This window comes from Lipotes vexillifer, unplaced genomic scaffold, assembly GCF_000442215.2.
Source record: "Lipotes vexillifer unplaced genomic scaffold, Lipotes_vexillifer_v1.1 scaffold474, whole genome shotgun sequence".
Taxonomy (NCBI): Eukaryota; Metazoa; Chordata; class Mammalia; order Artiodactyla; family Lipotidae; genus Lipotes; species Lipotes vexillifer.
In genome coordinates this window covers 516,132-523,573 of record NW_006772385.1, presented here as the reverse complement: position 1 = coordinate 523,573, position 7,442 = coordinate 516,132, and the positions used below count along the sequence as shown (strand labels likewise).

The 7,442-nt window shown below is 36.8% G+C and overlaps 1 protein-coding gene across 1 annotated transcript in view; it reads left to right on the top strand.

Annotated features, from left to right (window-relative positions):
* RAPGEF5 (Rap guanine nucleotide exchange factor 5) overlaps positions 1-7,442 on the top strand; it is a 172,589-nt gene that overhangs the window by 110,040 nt on the left and 55,107 nt on the right. The gene's annotated exons all lie outside the window — the stretch shown is intronic.

Here is a 7,442-nt window from a genome sequence, read left to right as displayed (position 1 = left end):
GAAAGAGTGGATGTTCGTGGTGCTAAATAACCAATCTCATTATAGACACAAATTTGGGAGAACTATATCCACATGTCTTTAAAAATGAAGAAGCTAGAGGATATTTTAATGTATTTAAAGTAGTATAGAGAATGAATTTAAAGTAGTATAGAGAATGAATGAATTTAAAGTAGTATAGAGAATGAATGTGAAATGTCTGGTCCTGTTCAGCAAAGTTCAGAACCAAAGGAAATAGACTTAGTTGAAAAAATAAATAAAAGGAGTTGGAAGTAGGTATAAGTATCCCTGGATGGTACTGGCGACAGCTAGGAGCTGTAGACTCTGCATCCGTGGAAATGGTTGATGTCAGCCTTTTACCTTCTTGACCTGTGAAAGTAGCTTTCTCAGAGACAAATAACTGGACTCGGTTGCCACTTGAGGTCTTTTTCAGCTTTATGAAACTGTCAGTGTTAAATATTAGGTTAATTTTGTTTGCATACACGCTAATGAAAAAATCAACGAAAGACTAAATCAATTCGTTAGCACCAACTCCAGCTGCCCTGGGTGTGCCTCAGATGCAGATGAGAACCCCACTGTTCAGCGAAGGCTTGTTTTTTCAGATAAAGCGAAGGCTTGAAACAGAGATCCACGGTGACAATGAAAATCCCCAAAGTGCCATTGAGAGAGTACTAGGAGTAAAAGTGCTCATATTAGAGTATTGGTTTCTGTTCTGCTTTATAATCTCTGTTCTTTTGGTTTGGTTTGGTTTGGTTTTTTGGCAGTTCCCTTAGCTTCTCTCCTAATTGCTAATGTGGAGAATGTAATGTTTTTGTTGATTGTAATTAAAGCATTGGAAGACTTTATAAATTAATACTGACTAAGTGATGAGATAATTAGAACTGTGTAGAAATTTCTTTCTCATTTGCCTCATTTATGAAATCAAAGAGTTTAGACCACATGACATCTGAGGCCCCTTCCAAATTTGAGAGCCACGATTTGACACCACTCTGTTTATCCAAACATCCTCTCCATTAGATGGATGCTTGTACAGGATGATTATCTCCATCTAATGGACGTAGATGCTAAGGCAGAAGTTAACTAAGCTGCTTCAGAGATAGAGTGGTCATTTGAATCTGAAAGTGAACCCAGATATATTCCTAGCTTTGTCCTAGACATCATTTTTTGTCTAGTGGCCAAAGTCTTAGATGAAAGGTAGACCTGAAATAAAAAACCTACCGTTCGACTCTAGCTATAAACCCCAAATCAGGCGCTTCAGTAGCCACTTAAGAGGGAGCTAATCTCCAGCACAAAGACCTGCTTCTTGGTTTCCACCTGTGAGCCAGGTGGCCACTGGGTGGGCTAACCGCTTCAAGAAGGTTACACAAGAAAGGGGGTGCGGGGGAAGAGGTCCTAGTTGCAGCTGATGCTGTATCAGACCACTCACGTGAGGTAATATTAAAAATCAGATTATGACTGTGAATTTCATTTGAGGTGTTCATCTTCTGAACTAATCTATTCACACCACCTTTGGACATGTGATACTATATATGATAACAAGGGAATTGATGCTTTTACACTGCCAGTAGATTGTGGGTTAATTAATACTCTTGTTGGTAATGAAGCAAGGTGAAATGCAGTGAGACAGAGATGAAGCATAAGGTCATTAGTGTACACTGATGAATAATGAAAATGTGGAAGTTTTCATTACAGCATAACCAATGGGCAAAAGAAGATGTTTAATGGATAAAGATGTAAGGAGGAGTACAGCCTACTTTTCAGGGATACCGTCCCCATTTCGAATGAGACTGGATCGTCGGAGTGCATTTATTAAATCGCATCATTTTCATGTTTACGCCACATGATGTCTTCCAGTACTTAAAGTTCAACTCTAAGTCTAGAGCACCCTAGAAACAAACTGAAATATTGTAGGGCTGTGAGAAATTAATTTCAGGAGGATCTGAAGATGGGAAATGGAAAATGAAATACACAAGGGGCAAGAATTACCTCAGAAATTAGATCTTTAGTCTCCTGACTATAAGGATTTTGAAAAACTTGTGCATCTTAAGAAGAGTTTTGAGACTTTCTTCTTTGAATACTTTTCAGGGAAGTATCAACAACTTTCTGATGGGCTAGAGGGAAGGCTGTGTCCTAGAGTTGGGAAGTGAGATAGAGGATCTTTGAAAGTTTCCTTCACACATTATATTCTAGATGAAATACACATGTGACTTCTTGTTTCTGTGAAGTCTGTCCTGGTGGTGATGTCCTCAACCCCCCAAACCATGAGGGTTTTCCTATGTAAACTGTAGCCAGAACAGAAGGCTTAGAAATGAATGGACTTTCTCCTTTATTCACCTTGGACATTTTATTTGCTTTATTCCCCTTATTTACATTTTCTTTGCTTCCCCTAAAATGCTTTTCCTCCAACTCAGGTGCTCAATTTGGTACTCATCTTTTTAGGTAGACAACCTCAGGTATTTCTTTCTTTGCAGTTCAGTAAATTTCTAATTTCCTAGAATGGCTGGTGGATAAATTATTACAAATAATAAAATACTCTGGTACACTGAGAGTTGCCATAAATATGTACATAAATTGTCAATTTTCAAAGAATCATAATAGATAAAATTACAGTCTGTTTTTAAATATAAAATATAAAGGCCCTTTCTAATAAGTCACAAAGTTCATGTAGAATAGTCTTCGGTTTTATAATTACATGAATAAGATATTGGCTTAAATCTGTATAGTCTCTTTGACATAGGGTGAAGGTTCCCTTTTTTTTTTTTTTTTTTTTGTAATTTTCTTAAAAATATAGTTCTTATTTTTTTAATTTATTTTGGTTGCTCCAGGTCTCAGTTGTGGCAGGTGGGCTCCTCAGTTGCGGCATGCATGTGGGATCTAGTTCCCCGACCAGGGATCGAACCCAGGCCCCCTGCACTGGGAACACGGAGTCCTATCCACTGCGCCACCAGGGAAGTCCCTAAAGGTTGCTTTTTAAACACAAATCCAGTATAACTTGTAGTTTTTCTCATAAAGATGCGTTTGAGAAAGGTAATAGCTTTGTTTAGTTTTCCCTTTATACTTTGTCTAATATATACCCTTTAAGGGCAAAGGCTGATACTTCTATTTTTCTATCTATAGTTCTATAATCTATAATTTCTGTAGCACAATTTCTCAGTTTGGTGCTGATTTTTGTTCTTATAAATTTCTTTTTTTTTGTTCTTTTTAAAAGGAAAATGGATTTTTATTTCTTTATAAAGAAAATGCTGTTCTTAACTCTTAAAGTTTTAAAAATGACCATATTTTCTCAGTGAATTTGGGGTCCACTGGCATATTTAATATTGTACTTTAGTAGAAACACTTGTGATTTTGCCAGCGTCCCGCTGTATTTCCAGAAACTTGTTTAAATGTGTGATGTGAGTCAGGTATTTTTGGAGCAGCGAATTGAAAGAAGCAACACATTCTGAAATTTCTGGAGACAAGATACTGTGTCAAAAGTCAGTTTGACAATCGAGTAATTTTAGAAGAATCATAGTTTTAATGTAACATCAGCACATGAAATTACTCGAGACTGTGTTTAAGACAATACAAAGGATGAAAAAAACTCTCTTTTCTCTCTCCCTTCTGTTTCTCTCCCTCAGAGATCTTGTGTGTCATCTCTCCAGTTGATGGATTTAAAGTGAGATTATCAGATGTTCTTGTCTATATCTTTTAATGCTGTGACATCGTCCTCAGTCAAAAATTTAGCATCCTATCAGAAAATTGGGGAAACAAAAGTGATTTTTCTATATAAGAGTATGTATTTCAGATAGTCTTATAAGTGTGAGGAAGGAGTGCTAGTAAATGGCAATTTGTTGATTATAATTGCTGCATGTTAATCTCTCACAGCATGTTTCTGTCAAATTATGGCTTCATGTAAAGGGTGCAATGCCACAGAATTGCTGTAATTGACAAGCTCATGTCTAAAAGGAATGTTCTTCAAGTGGGAGAATTTTTGCCTTTAACATACCTATAATTGAGCTTTCCCTCATTTCTTTTTGCAGTCTTTCTCATTATAACCTTCCCCTCCCATTTCCCATTATCCTCATTTTTTGCCCTTGGGGCTTTCTTGCTCTACAATTGAAACCATTCTTTTCATTCTGTTTGCAGCTTTTTTGCCTTGTGCTTAAGGCTGCTATTAGGCTGGCAGTCCTTCCCCCAAATCTCAGAAATAAATATGAAATTAGACAGAATTGATAGGTATGTGTGAACGGAAAGTGTGGTGGAAAACTAAAATATCGTGTTGTAATCCCCAGAATATCTTGCTGTAATCTAAATAGTGACAGAAAATTACTTTCAGAGCCATCCTGTATCCTTTTCTGCTTCAGACTTATCCTTCTTTTCAGCATTCAGGCTACTTGGTCAGTCTTCTAAGTTTTAAATCTTTTAATCCTGTAAATGGGCTTCACTTAGTGTGAAGATGAAAAGCATCCGTTGAAATTGCCCATCTCATGCCTGGTTGGATATTTCTACCTAAATTCTCAGTCTAAAAGTGAACAGGGTTTTAGGTGAGTGGCTGTATATATCAGGGCTCATGATAGTAGTTCTAATATTAAAGCATCTGGTGTTTTTCCTTCTTGCTACATCCCTTTGAATGTGCCTTAAATAGACTTGTTATGAAGAAGGATTTACATAGTACATAGAGCAAGTTAGGTTTTCCCCCCAAATTTTCTTCCTGTCTTGCTTGATATCACATAGTTTGTTTTTGTGTAGCAAGCTTATAGATATCATAAATCCAGTGTCATGATTTTGTCAAGAAAAGAAAGAACAGGATGAAGATATTTTCATCCTAATTTTGGATATTTTCCCAAGAAATGTGACTCCTTGTGTCTTAGTTCAGTTTGATCCGGATTTGAAGGCATTGCAAAGTCGTTTTCATTTACCACTGATGACTTTTGTAGAAAGATTTTAGTAAGCTCAAGTTCTGCCGGTGCTGACTGGCATGTTGTGAGTGCATATCTCAGAATTATTATGGCAGTTTACACTATTGGACAGTCTTCTGGGGAGGTTGTTTGTTCTTTTAAAAAATAATCAAAAACATAAAAGGCAAATGTGTCTTCATCAGCACATTCTACAAATCCACAGTAATGAGATCAGGATAAATTCACAACACTCATCTCTCCTTAAACGTACATATCCTGCTTATGATAGCTGAGAAACTTGAGAACAAGACCACATTACTGATCATGTGTTTGAGTTCCTGAAAATTTTCTGTGTGTGTATATTATTTGTGATTAGGCATGGCTGCATACAACAGAAAATCTCAAACAGTGACATAAACAGGTAAACGTATACTTCTCTCTCATGTGAAAATAAAAATAAAGAAGTGCAGTCCAGAGCTGGTAAGGCCCCTCTGAAATCAGCCAGGAGTGAGGTTCCTTCCAGTTCTTTGCTCCAGTGTCCCTAGAGTCTGACCTGCATCCCACGAACCAAAGTGAATATAGCATCACAGTTCAGGTAGCAGGATGGAGCTAGTTAAGAACATACCTGTTCATCACACCTGGCTTCTGATTCTTTCTCATGGACCAAAACTTAGTTGTGGCCACATCTAGCTACAAGTGAGACTGGGAAATGTATTGTTTGGTTTGGTTTTAAGCTATCTGGAGAGCAGTATGCCCAAGAAAAATCAAAGTTTGCTTCCTAAAGAAGAGGAAAATGGCATGAAATTTTATGAATGGAAGCTTATGTTAATTTGTTTTGATACTATAGACCCAAGGCCATAATTATATATTTCTGTCCCTTCAAAGTAATATAAACACATTGTAATTTAAAGTGCTGTATAATCACTTTTTAAAAGCCTACAAAGTGGTTTGGATTAAGTCTTATATGCTTCTCAACAAGTGACTATTGACACTAGTCTCATGTAGTCTTTCTTTTTTTAATTGATGTATAGTTGATTTACAATGTTATGCCAATCTCTGCTGTATAGCACAGTGACTCAGTTATATATACATTCTCTTTTTATATTCTTTTCCATTATGGTTTATCACAGGATATTTGATATAGTTCCCTGTGCTATACATTAGATAATCTCATGTATTCTTAATTCTCAAGGTTTCCTTACCGGTAAGTACCTTTCTTGTGTGATTTGAGCCCCTGAATTCATGCTAGAGAGAATTCTGCATTTTTCACTCCAAAATTCTCCCTTCCAGTTGTTAGAAATATTTTTCATAAAATAAATTTAACATATACCAAGAAATAGTTCATGTCATATGGCTTTGAAAAAGTTTTTTTTAACAATGTCACAAACTAAATTTGTTCTTTTAAGAGCAGGTTATAGTATACAACTTTATATAATTATATTATTGTACTCTTGGTGATATTTCAGAACTCATATGTACCCATTACATACCTGTGTGAGTCAAATCACCGTGAATCATGCTAACTGAAAGGCTTAAGGATATTCACAGGCTTGTAAGTAGTACACTTAATTTAAAACAAAACTGACTTCTTAGAACCACTTGAGACAAGGGATATGTATGAGTGCCTTTAGCCAAAAGGCGAAAATATCTTGGCCAGTGACAGTTGATACATGTTTAATGGTCTGTTGACCCAGATGTTGGGCTGACAGGTGATAACTGAGGTGAGGGATAGCCAAGACTTTGACATGCAAGTCACTTCTTTTGATTTGGGATAGAGTGAACAAAATGTAATGTGACTAATGGTTTTCAGTATCTACAGTGTCTAATACGGAGAAGTTTATATAGAAGAAAAGGAAGAGTTTGTACGGTTTGACCTTTTAAGAAAATTGTTTTCCTTTCTGCCTTTACATTTCAATTTTTAAAAATATAAATATGTATAATTGGTCGTTAAAATATCTTAAAAACATTATGAATCTGTGGACTGTCTTAATCCTTCCATGTGATTGTCATTTCCATGTTTAGAAAAGTAAATTGGCTGATCTCTTATAGCTATTTGCTATTGCCAGGTGTTTGCTAGCAAATAAAAACAAAATAACAAAATTTGAGTAGGAATAAAGGAACTGTAGCGTGCGCATAGGTGGAAAAAGACGTCATAGGGCCATCTTTGGCAATTCAAGACCAATAAAAAGACCAAGTTCCCGTATCTATGATGCGTTTCCCTGTCCAAACCCAGGGTTCCATGACTTTCCTGTACTTCTTTTCCCCTCACCCCTGATATGGACGGTTTGTATCCACACCCTCAGGAGAACATTGTGCAGTGAGAGCCATTGCTGTGGCTCAGCACGCCTAGGGACCTAGACCCCTTCCGACCTTAACTCAGTGGTTATTCTCTGTACTTATCTCAGTCTCAGTGTCATCATCCCGCTAAAGATAAGACCTACCTTCTAAGGTGGTTTTGAGGAACACAGATCATGTGGGTGATGCTTGTGGTACAGCCCACAATAAAGGTTGACTGGTATGGTTATTTTCATACAGACTAGCTACAGTCTTCCCTCCCCCCCCCCCCCC